The following is a 12678-nucleotide window of genomic DNA, read 5'->3' as shown; positions in this document are numbered from 1 at the left end:
CTTATGTCAACCAGTCAACATCAAAGACGATCAGAGCATTGCTAGGCAACCACTTCTTCAGTCTTCACTAGTCAATTATTGTGATTAGGATATTTTAGTTCTAACATTTTGTTTTCCTAAATGGAACTTGATAGATGGACAGAATGGATTCTACATTGCATTTTTTCCCCTCTAACTATCACGCACAGATGCTGTTGAGTACATCATCTCCTCCTTCTGTGCAGGGAGCCCGCCCTATATAAGGTTAACAGGAAGGACACAAAGGTATGCAGTGTAGAAAAAAATAGAAATAAGGACCCAGGCATAACTCTGAAGGAGCTTCTAACCATGTTGTGCAGATGAGGAAGACTCAATAATTAGTAAGTTATCCAAAGAAATTAGGGCTTTTTACTAGCAGAACAGTAAAAATTCTAAGTTTGGTAACACACAGAGTTGAGGAGGCTGTGGGAAAGAGGTATTCACTCATATTGCTACTAGAAGTATAAACTGGTATAACCCGTCTAGAGGAGAGTGATTTAACAATTATCAAAACTAACTACCTAGTCCACATCTAGACATTCATTCTGCAGATATACTTGCCCAAATGCAAAATGTCAGATACACATTGTTTCTTGCAGCTTTGCTTATAATTGTAAAAACAGCTCTTCTAAGTTTCCTATTGCTGCTATAATTAGTTACCACAAATGTAGCAGCTTAAAACAACAGAAACTTATCTTATTATGAGCCCAGAGGTCAGAAGTCCCACACGCGTCTTGCGGAGCTAAAATCAAAGGCTGGTTCCTTCTGGAGGCTCTAGGGGAGAGTCCGTTTCCATGCCTCTTCCTTCTGCTGACGGCTTTCCACACACCTTGGCTCTATGATCGTGTATCACTGCAACCACCACTTCCATCTTCATATCGCCTGAGTCTGACGCTTCTTCTTCCCGCTTATAAGGACGCTTGTGATTGATTCCATTTTGCCCACCTGGATGATACACGCTCCTCTGCCCATCTCACAATCCTTACTCCCAAGGCCCCTTTGGCTATGTAAAGTAATATATTCCTAGATTCAGGGATTTGAATGTGGACATCTTTTTTTTTTTTTTGGAAAGACGGAGTCTCACTGTGTCGCCCAGGCTGGAGTGCAGTGGTGCAATCTCGGTTCACTACAACCTCTGCCTCCCGGCTTCAAGTAATTCTCCTGCCTCAACCTCCCAAGTAACTGGGACTACAGGCGCATGCCACCACACCCGGCTAGTTTTTTGTGTTTTTAGTAGAGACGGGGTTTCACTGTGTTAGCCAGGATGGTCTCAATCTTCTAACCTCATGATCCGCCCGCCTTGGCCTCCCAAAGCGCTGGGATTACAGGCGTGAGCCACCGCACCCGGCCTGTGGACATCTTTTATTCAGCCTATCACAATAGCAAACGTCTGGAAACAAACTGGATGTCCATCAGCAGTGGACTGATTCAATAAATTATGATAAATTCATACAACAGAATACAGTTGTTTAAAATACGAGAAAATGTATTATGTACTAAACAGAAAACTCACCAAAATATAATGTCAGGTGAAAAAAGCAAAGTACAGAACAGACACAGGAATGCAGTATACATAATTTGCTTCTATATATAAGGTTTAAACTATCTCTGGAATGATATACCAGAAATTAATCATGGTGGTTACCTGTAGGACAGGAAGAGGGTGGTGGCATTGCAAGAATGAGACTTCACTAACACTCTTCCATAATTGTTTATCTTTGAAACTTGTAACTGTATTACTTATCCAAAAAGTAAAATAATAAAGTCTAGAGAGTAAAAAGAAAACAAAGTGTAAAAAAAGTTATAGATGGGGGATAAGTACCCATTGTAGGACTCTTTATGCTACAGCTGTACAATTTTTAAAAATGAGAAGTATGTATATGTTACCTGGAATGCCAGGATATATGATCAAGTGACTGAAAACTATGAACAAAATAAAAAACAGAAAAAAGAAACAAACCCACAAGTGCTTCAGGTATTAGAATTATCAGACATGAACTTTAAAGTCATTGGTAATATTATCAAACCTAGGTTTAAATAACTAGTAGTTTTTTTTAATCTTGGTGCTAGTTACAGAGATTTATTTACATTGTGATAATTCATCCACCTGTACATTTAAGATGGCACACTTTCTCTCAGGTATATTATACTTCAATACAATTTTACAAAAGTAGAAAACTTGTGGGATGTGACTAATTCTGGGGTGGGGGAAATCTATAATCGTAAACACATGTATTTGAAAACAAAACAAAGTACTGAAAAACAATGATATGATAGGTGTGGTGGCTCACATGTATAATCCCAACATTTTGGAAGGCCAAGGCAGGAGGCTTGCTTGAGGCCAGAACTTCAATACCAGCCCAGGCAACATAGTGAGACCTGTCACAGCAAAAAAAAAAAAAAAAAAAAAAAAAAAAAAGTTAATTGGTCATGGTGACGCACACCTGTCGTCCCAGCTACTTGGAAGGCTGAGGAGGGAGGATTGGATCACTTGAGCTCAGTAATTTAAGGCTGCTATGAGCTATGATTCATCATTGCACTATAGCCTAAGTGACACAGTAAGACCCTGTCTCAAAAAAAAAAAAAGAAAAAGAAAAAAACCCCACTGATCTAAGCATCCATCTCAAAAATCCCAGCAAATTAAGCCGAATGAAATTAAAATGATGGAAATAATAAGGATAAAAGCGAAATCAATGAAAAAAAAAAAACCAAAGACATAATAGAGAAAATATAAAAAGCCAAAGCTGTTTCTTTGAAAACAGTATTCCAGTTGCTAATCTCTGTGGCAGCCAGCCTCCAAGATGGCCCCCAGTGATTTTCACTCCCGCTATCCATGCCTTGTGCAGTTCTCTTTCATATTAAATATGGCTGACCTGTGTTATCAAAAAGATAGCTCAAATTTCCTAGGCTAGATTATAAAACACATGGCAGCTTCCACCTTGCTCACCCTGGGTGAAAGTAGCTACCATACTGCAAGGACATTCAAGCAACCCTACAGAAGTTAATGCATTACATTACAGAGGTCTCCTGCTAACAGACAGCATTGACTTGCTAGCCATGTTAAGTGAGCTGTCTTGAAATCGGATGCCCTAGCCTCAGTCAAGCCTTCGGATGACTGCAGGCCTGATCAACATATTGACCAAGACAGAACCACCCAGCTAAAGCATTTCTCAAATCAGGACCCACAGAAGCTCTATATTAGTTTGCTATTGTTGTATAACAAATGAACATCTCAGGAAATATACATATATTGTCTAGTATATTTTCTCTTATACAGTTTCTGTGGGCCAAGATTTCATTTAAGAAAATACATGTTTATTCTTTTTTAAGTGGTTTTTTTACTTCCTTTTTTTAAAATTTATTTTTTATTTCAATAGGTTTTTGGGGAACAGATGGTGTTTGGTTACATGAGTAAGTTCTTTAGTGCTGACTTCTGAGATTTTAGTGCACCCATCACTCGACCAGGGTACACTGTACCCAATGTATAGTCTTTTCTCCCTCATCCCCCTCCCACCCTTTCCCCTGGGTGCCCAGAGTCAATTGTATCATTCTTATGCCTTTGCATCTTCATAGCTTTGCTCCCACCTATGAGTAAGAACATATGATATTTGGTTTTCCATTCCTGAGTTACTTCACGTAGAACAAGTCTCCAATTCCATCCAGATTGCTGCAAATGCCATTATTTTGTTCCTTTTTATGGCTGAGTAGTATTCCATGGTACATATATACCACATTTTCTTTATCCATTCGTTCACTGATGGGCATTTGAACTGATTCCTTATTTTTTCAGTTGCAGATTGTGCTGCTATAAACATATGAGAAAAGGCCAGGCACAGTGGCTCACACCTGTAATCCCAGCCCTTTGGGAGGCCGAGGCAGACAGATCACCTGAGGTGAGGAGTTCGAGACCAGCCTGACCAACATGCAGAAACCTTATCTCTACTAAAAATACAAAATTAGCTGGGTGTGGTGGCGCATGCCTATAATCTCAGCTACCTGGGAGGCTGAGGCAGGAGAATCGCTTGAACCCGGGAGGCAGAGGTTGTGGTGAGCCAAGAGTGCACCATTGCACTCCAGCCTGGGCAACAAGAGTGAAACTCTTGTCTCAAAAAAAAAAAAAGGGGGAGAAAAAACGTATTTATTCTCTCGTATTTTCTGTGGGTCAGGAATTTGGGCACAGCTCAACTGGGTTCACTGCATAGGGTCTCACAAGGTTGCAGGCAAGGTGTCAGCTGAGCTGGGTTCAAGCTCATTCAGGTTGTTGACAAAATTCATTTCCTTATGTCTGTATGATTGTGTAGCTATGTTTTTTATTGGGTATTGGCTGGAGGCCACCCTCAGGTCCTAGACACCACCTGCTGTTGGGCTTCCTCAGTATGGTCACACACTTCCTCAAATCAGCAAGGAGAATCTTGCGTGCATGCTAGCAATATGTCTATCTCATATCCTAATGTATGTCTCTCTCCTCCTCCTCCTCTCCTCTTCCCTCTCCTTTCTTCTGTGCACACACACACACACACACACACATATCCCAGGAGTAACAACCCATCACATTTGCAATATTATGTCAGTTAGAAACAAGTCACAGATCCTACTCAATGCTCACTCGATTTCATCCAAAAGGTTGAGCAGTGATCCCATTCACACTAAAAAAGGAAGAGATCATACAGAGTACAACACCAGGACACTGAGATCATGGGAAACATCTTAGAAGTCTGCCTATCACAGATAATAAATACTTGTTGTTGTTTGAAGACATTAAGTTTCAGGTAATTTCTTATGCAGCAATAGATAACTAATTAGTAAGAGTTGTGCCTAACTAGGCACGAGTTAGAATATAAGGAGTGAAGAGTTATCACTATAGATCCTACAGATACTAAAAAGATAAGAGTTTGTTTTACTATAAGCAAGCCTATCACAATAAGACAATTTAGATTAAAAGGCTGGTAAGTTTTATGCTTTGTATATTTTACCATGATAAAAACATTTTATAAGCATCACTTACCATCTGATCACCTATTAAATGCTAAAGGCTTTACATACATTTCACTAATCCTTAGAACAACCCTGGTTCAGTAAAAATTATTCCTGGTTTACAGAGGAGAAAACTGAGGCTCAGAGAGGCTACTCATTTATTTGAAGTCTCACAGCCTTCATAATGTTATTCAGGCACTCTTTCTACCTTGCCACACTCTCCTCTAGATAACTGGAGAAATTGCAGGGGAGAATCTCAGAAATAACTAAAATAATTGAAGATGTAATCAAGAAACAAAAGTACAATGTTTGAATAGAGACCAACTAAAGATGGCTGGGACTGGTTCAGTCTACATGTAACTGAAAGGTAAATCAGTAGGAAAACGAAGCAATCTCTTGGTTCAAGATGAAATAGAAGTCATGAGAATTCTATAAATTTAAATTCAAGTTCACTGAAGAGAGCTAGGAGTCAGCTACTGTTTGCTACAGATAATATTCAGTAAGGAGCTAACTGCTAATGCACTGGCCTGGGGAAGTGTTTAATGTCAAATAGAAACCAACACTAGTAAAACACTTCCAGGACGTAAGAATTTTTTTTTTTTTTTTTTTTTTTTTTTTTGGGACAGAGTCTTGCTCTGTCCCCAAGGCTGGAATGCAGCGGCGTGATCTTGGCTCACTGCAACCTCCACTTCCCAAGTTCAAGCAATTCTCCTGCCTCAGCCTCCCTAGTAGCTGGGATTACAGGCACACACCACCATGCCCAGCTCATTTTTGTAGTTTTAATAGAGATGGGGTTTCACCATGTTGGCCAGGGTGGTATCAAACTCCTGACCTCAAGTGATCTGCCCACCTTGGCCTCTCAAAGAGCTGGGATTACAGGCATGAGCCACTGCGCCTAGCTGCTCCTTCTTTTTTTGTAACAGACCTGGGAGATCTTTACGAATGAGGAAAAGACTCATTTCTTTGAATAGGGCAGAATATTAAAGACTAGCCAGCCCTCAGGCTTATGGCGGTTGCTGCTATTCTGTTGAACGTGAACCATAGCCTTTAGAAAGGAGCAAGTCTTTGTGGGATACACAGGATTTGAAGTGCATCAAAGGGGTGGAAACCCAGCTGACCATGATATTCTCAAGTGAGTTTTTCCACTGAATTTGATTATTTTCTCACTTGGCACTTCTTTCTGGGCTTTTTAAGCAGCCCCAAAGCTCTAGGTGATTTTACTTTTGTAATTGTATTCTCTTGGGAATGCTCATTCCTGATTGTTTCAGTAAACAGCCTTGAACTCCTGGCCTCAAGTGATCCTCCCACCTCACCCTCCTGAGTAGCTGGGACTACAGGCTGCAGAAACTTTTAAGAGAAAATAGAGGGAACAGAGCCAAGCTCATTTTTTGAGATTAAGATAAACTTGATATCGAAACTAGACTTGTCACAGAGAGTGCAAGAGGCGGGAGTTATCTCCCAAATCCAAGTTCTGCCTCTGGATTATTAGACATGGCCTCACTGTCCTTGATCTGCAAGGAATTTATACTGATTATAGCATTAGTAAAACTTATGTTCTATTCATCATGAAAAGTCATTTTTTAAAGATTCCAGAATTATTAGAGGCAGAAACAAATTGAAAGGTTGTACACCTACACCTGCTGTTTGAAAAACACAACTTACCAAAGCCAAACAGAAGAAGTATGTAAACTCCTATGTCTAGTAATAGGTAGAATCTGTAATTTAAAACTTTCCCACAAAAACAATTCCCAGTTCCTGATGGCTTCACTGGTGAATTCTTCAATGAAAGGGAAAAGTAACACCAACACTACAGAATTTCTTTTTTAATTTTAGGGACAGATTTTTTTTTTTTAATCTTAGTGACAGAGTCTCACTATGTTGCCCAGGCTGGAGTGCAGTGGCTATTCACAGTCACGTTCCAGTGATCCTCCCACCTTAGCCTCCAGAGTAGCTGGGACTACAGGCTACAGAAACTTTTTTTTTTTTCCTTTGGGACAGAGTCTCACTCTGTCACCCGGGCTGGAGTGCAGTGGCGCAGTTTCAGCTCACTGCAAGGTCCACCTCCCGGGTTCACACCATTCTCCTGTCTCAGCCTCCCTGGTAGCTGGGACTACAGGCGCCCGCCACCACGCCCGGCTAATTTTTTTTTTTGTTGTATTTTTAGCAGAGACGGGGTTTCACCCTGTTAGCCAGGACGGTCTCGATCTCCTGACCTCATGATCCGCCCGCCTCGGCCTCCCAAAGGGCTGGGATTACAGGCGTGAGCCACCGCGCCCGGCCAGAAACTTTTAAAAGAACAAAAATAAAGGGAACAGAGCCATGCTCATTTTTTGAGATTACAATAAACTTGATACCAAAAGTAGTCTAAAAAATTACAAAAAGTAAAACTACAGGCTAATCAGTCACATGAACACAAGCCCAAAAGTCATTTTTAAAAACAGCACACTAAGCGGGGTGCAGTGGTTCATGCCTGTAATCCCAGCACTTTGGGAGGCCAAGATGGTAGAAGTGCTTGAGCTCAGGAGTTCCCTTTATTTTTGTTCTCTTAAAAGTTTCTGCAGCCTGTAGTCCCAGCTACTCAAGAGGCTGAGGTGGGAGGATAACTGGAACGTGACTGTGAACAGCCACTGCACTCCAGCCTGGGCAACATAGTGAGACCCTGTCCCTAAGATTAAAAAAAAAAATCTGTAATGTTGGTGTTATTTTTTCCCTTTCATTGAAGAATTCACCAGTGATGCCATCAGGAACTTGGGATTGTTTTTGTGAGGAAGTTTTAAATTATGGATTCTATTTATTTCATAAATATAGCGGTATACATACTTCTTATGTTTGGTTTGGTAAGTCGTGTTTTTCAAACAGTAGGTATACAACCTTTTAATTTGTTTCTGCTTATAATAATTGTGGAATCTTTTTTTTAAAAAAATGATTGACTTTTCATGAGTAGAAGATAAGTTTTACTAATACTACGCTCAGTGTTAATTCCTTGCAGTTCACAGACACTGAGGCCCTGTCTAATAATACAGAAGAAAAACTAGGATAGTGGCAAGACTAGCCTGGGGAACAAAGTGAGACTCCAGTTCAAAAAAATAAAAAATTAGCCAGGTGTGGTCACAGCTGTGGGATCACATTCTGTGGTCCCAGCTACTCAGGAGGCTGAGGCAGGAGAATAGCTTGAACCCAGGAGGTGGAGGTTGCAGTGAGCCTAGCTTGTGCCACTGCACTCCAGCCTGGGCGACAAGAGTGAAACTCTGTCTCAAAAAAACAAAACAAAACAAACAAAATATATATATATATATATAGAGAGAGAGAGAGAGAGAGAGGCTGCCTAGAGAGGAGTAATACACTAAACTAGCAATGCTAGTTTCAATTTAGGGTGAATTACTTCAGTAGAGAACCGAAGTACGTGCACTAGCCTGAATATGTTTATTTAAATTAAAAAAATAAAAACTTAAAAAAAAATTAGAGATGGGGTCTCCACATGTTGCTTAAATTAAAAAAATAAAAACTTAAAAAAAAATTAGAGATGGGGTCTCCACATGTTGCCCGGGCTGAATCCAAACTCCTAGGCTCAAGCAGTCCTCCCGCCTCAGCTTCCCAAGTAGCTGAATAAGCTAATTAAGTTGTTTTGTTTCTCTCAGGGAGTGCACAACAGGTGGAGGGAGGAGGCAGGAGTGTGGGGATGAGAGCACCTTCCCAAGAAAAGGCCTGGAAGAGTTTCTACCAACCAGGAAAGGTCTGGGGCACAGCGAAAGGAACTGGCCTTTGCCTCTAGGAGAAAGGAATGCCTCCTCCCTTCTTCCAGCCTCCCTTAAGAAAAATACCCAAGAACGCCCCCAGCCCTGTGAGCACAGAGCACTGGTGTGAGTTGTTTACTTGTTAATGAGTTTGCACCACTGTCTGCATGTAATGAGTCATTCAGGTCATTCTGGGATGATGTTGGTATGCACAAACCCCTCCTTTAATCTGGTTGGCTAGTTCAGAATAGACAAGTTTTAACACTGCTTCCTTCTCCCATCAAGAAGTAAAGCCCAGGTTCTGAGGAACAGACTCCATCTGGAGACCATGTCTGGTGAACCTGAGCTTCGGGAAAGACACAGCTTCAAGCCTCAAGTCGTTTTGCCCCTTCCTGTGGCTGACAGCATCAGAGGTCAGGATCACAATGAATTTTACCATTTTGATGGGGATTTTAAAACATGACTGTTTAAAAGACACTGCTTTGAAAATTTTTTTAATCTTGATTTATATAAGCATTTATTTCTTGATAAGATTTGAATTATAACCTAATTGATAGACTTAATATTCTTCGGGGCTAAGACTACATGAGAAAAAAATGTTACACAGATTTTTTAAATGATTCCTGGGCTTAAGGAAAAAATTACTTTTAAATCCTTACCAGTCTCCCAGATAATTAACGAGCAGGTGCTGCCTGGGAGTGTAAAGATTTTTGGGTCTTATGACCTCGTGGCCGCTTGGTCCAAAAAATAAGATTACTTGCCTCCTTCCTTATTCTTACCGGATAGAATGAGACTCGTTTAAAACATCTCGTTTAGGTTAGAAAAGAAAATGGGACACCATATTTGTAATCGACCTAACATTTATAAGTACCTGATTTAAATGAACTTTACCCAAAGCACAATCCACAAGAGGCACTTCAAATTTCACTGGAGCACAGCCCTTTGTGTTGTAGAATAATGTAGAATAAAATGGCTTTCTTTTTTTAAGTACACCACAACACTCTTAAGGAAACGAAAGTAGGTAAGGCATCTATCTGTGAGCAGCAGTGCTATCCATTCCATGAATGTTTAGGGTTTACTCCGTGTTAGGCACTAGGGACAGGATGGCAAACAGGGCAGACAGGTCCCCTGAACTCTTCCACCACCCTACAGTCGAGTGAAGAAAGTAGAATTTTTTTTAAATTATTATTATACTTTAAGTTTTAGGGTACATGTGCACAATGTGCAGGTTAGTTACATATGTATACATCTGCCATGCTGGTGTGCTGCACCCATTAACTCGTCATTTAGCATTAGGTATATCTCCTAATGCTATCCCTCCCTCCTCCCCCCACCCCACATTGCTCTTGTCTCCCAGGCTGGAGTACAGTGGTGCTATCTCGGCTCACTGCAACCTCCACCCCCCAGGTTCAAGCAATTCTCCTGCCTCAGCCACGTGAGTAGCTAGGACTACAGGCGTGCAACACCACACCTGGCTAATTTTGTATTTTTAGTAGAGACGGGGTTTCGCCAGTTGGCCAGACTGGTCTCTAACTCCTGACCTCAGGTGATCCGCCCGCCTTGGCCTCCCAAAATGCTGGGATTACAGGCGTGAGTCACCACATCCAGCTAGATTTTAAATATTAACAAAATAATTACAAGTTCTGATTATTACTATTAAGAGAAAAGCGCAGAGATAGAATAACATCAGAGAGGGGGCACCACCATTTTAGGAAGCCAGGGAAGGGCTGAAGGAGGTGAAATTTAGGCAAAGATTGAAGGACATTAGGAGTCAGACCTGCCATAGCAGGAGGGAATAGCATCCCTGGCAGAGAGGAAAGCTTGTTCAGAGCCACAGTCCTGAAAGAAGCTTGGTTGAGGGACTACAAGAAGACCAATGTGCTTGAAGCATAATACCTCTAAGATCAGATGTGTGATGAGTTTGAAGAGGCAGCTAGATCACCGTAAGAACTTTGGAGGGCTTTTGGCAGGAGAGTGACATGATCTGATTTGATGTATATTTTGAAAGGTCACTCCAGCTTCCAGGTAGCAGTGGAAGAAGACATGCAAAAATCACAATCATAACTTACACGGCATGGTAGCTTGGAGTACGGAGGAAGAGGAAGCACATTTGGGGTATATTTTGGAAGTGGAATAAACAGACCTGCTGGTGGATGGAGAAGGGTGGGGTGAGGGTTGGTAATGAGGAGCCAAGGATGACTCATTTTCAGGTTGGAGTAACTGGGAAGGCTTGGAAGACTAGTGGAGAAACAGGTTTGGAGAGAGAAGTCTCAGTCCCTTAGTCATTCACCTCAGTTTCTTAGTCACTGGAATACCTTAGATCTCTTATCTACCATTTCTTTAAAAACATGCGTGAGCCCAGTAGGCAGTCCTGGCTACTCGGGAGGCCAATGGGGGAGGATCCCTTGAACCCAGGAGTTTGAGGCATACCTCGGCAACACAGCAAGACCCTGTCTCTCTAAAAACAACAACAACTGCAAAAAAAAAAGGGGGGGGCAGAAAAAGGCTGGGCACAGTGGCACACGCCTATAATCCCAGCACTTTGGGAGGCCGAGGCAGGTGGATCACATGAGATCAGGAGTTCGAGACCAGCCTGACCAACATGGTGAAACCCTGTCTCTATAAAAATACAAAATTAGCCAGGCATGATGGCGTGCACCTGTAATCCCAGCTACTTGGGAGGCTGAGACAGGAGAATCACTGGAACCTGGGAGGCGGAGGTTGCAGTGAGCCGAGCTAGTGCCACCACACTGCAGCCTGGGTAACAGAGCGAGACTCCGTCTCAAAAAACAAAAAACAAACAACAAACAAACAAAAACAGAAAGAAACATGTGTAGCAGAAAACTGCTGCCTGCTGGGCCTAAACTAACCCCAGATTTTTAATATATAATATTAAGCAAGAGCTCTGTAAGCAAGAGCTTACAGAACTGGCAGCACCAAGTGGGAGCCGGGGGGCTTCTCTTGATGCTGCATTTGATAAATATACACAGTTTTTACTCAGATTATATGTTTGCTGAGATTTGGGCTAAAGATCCCCAAAGCCGCCCCTTGGTATTAAAACTCATTGAGAAATTTAGGAAGAGATAGTACTATTGAACTATTTTCCAAAAAAAGAAAAAAAAAGGACAAAAACCCAAAACAAATGGGAAGTGATGTAGTTTTCCATGTTATTTTATACATGAGCTATCTTTCCAACACTGAAGTTGGTTTAGCAAGAAAATAATTAAAGACGTCAATGTGCCAGCCAAGAGCCAAAACCACTCTCAACAGCCCAAGGTTGTGAACGTATTTAATTTGCCCTTTCCCTGGGAAGTCATTTCTTGGATCATTGACTTACTATTATTCTGTAAAACAGTGGTAGCCCCTGCCTTCCTCTGCTTGCTGCCAAGAGTATGATCCAGCTGTGGGGTCTGAAGAGTTTATGTTTATTGGATTTTAATGACTTAGTTAACAAAGGTCATTCCTAAAAGTAACAGAAAACTAAGGGTGTGGAAACAGAAGGGAAAAGACTTACTCGAGGGTTATTTCTAGTAGTTCCTTGGTGTTGTCCTTAGATACATGTTTAATCCTTAAAAGCAATTATGAAGGAGTCTTCCTCATAACCAATTTACTGATGCTATATTCAACTACACTTGTAAAATGTTATTTTAGACCTCTCAGTAACAATGGGCTTAAATATGTTAGATAATATCGGCATAAACAATGTACCGTTAACATAATACTGCTGACAGTATAACTGTAATTAACTGTAATACCTGATACCACATCTGTAGTGCTTCCATTATGGCTGACAGTAGGAAATAACTTCCGTCTCAGGTGAAATCTGGGTGGATACAAATCTCCAAGTTAAAAGAAACCTCAAAGATCATTTAATCTTGTCCTTTTAAATATTTAGTAACTGTGAATGGTAGTAAATATTTATCCAAATTATGTTTCTTAGACTGTAAAAGAA

At 41.1% G+C, this 12678-nt stretch overlaps 1 protein-coding gene across 12 annotated transcripts in view; it reads right to left on the bottom strand.

The window, feature by feature from the left end:
* Nucleotides 1-12678, bottom strand: part of FANK1 (fibronectin type III and ankyrin repeat domains 1) — a 173541-nt gene that overhangs the window by 157866 nt on the left and 2997 nt on the right. Inside the window, exon 1 of one of the 12 annotated variants that reach the window (XM_063710577.1) lies at nucleotides 12482-12555. The exons of the other annotated variants lie outside the window; for them this stretch is intronic. The gene's annotated coding sequence lies outside the window, so the exon portion shown is untranslated. Of the gene's footprint in view, nucleotides 1-12481; nucleotides 12556-12678 lie in introns of those variants that run through there. 12 annotated transcript variants of the gene reach the window in all.

This window comes from Gorilla gorilla, chromosome 8 (genome assembly GCF_029281585.2).
Source record: "Gorilla gorilla gorilla isolate KB3781 chromosome 8, NHGRI_mGorGor1-v2.1_pri, whole genome shotgun sequence".
NCBI lineage: Eukaryota > Metazoa > Chordata > Mammalia > Primates > Hominidae > Gorilla > Gorilla gorilla.
Note: the sequence above shows the minus strand (reverse complement) of the source record. Positions and strands in the feature narration are given on the sequence as shown.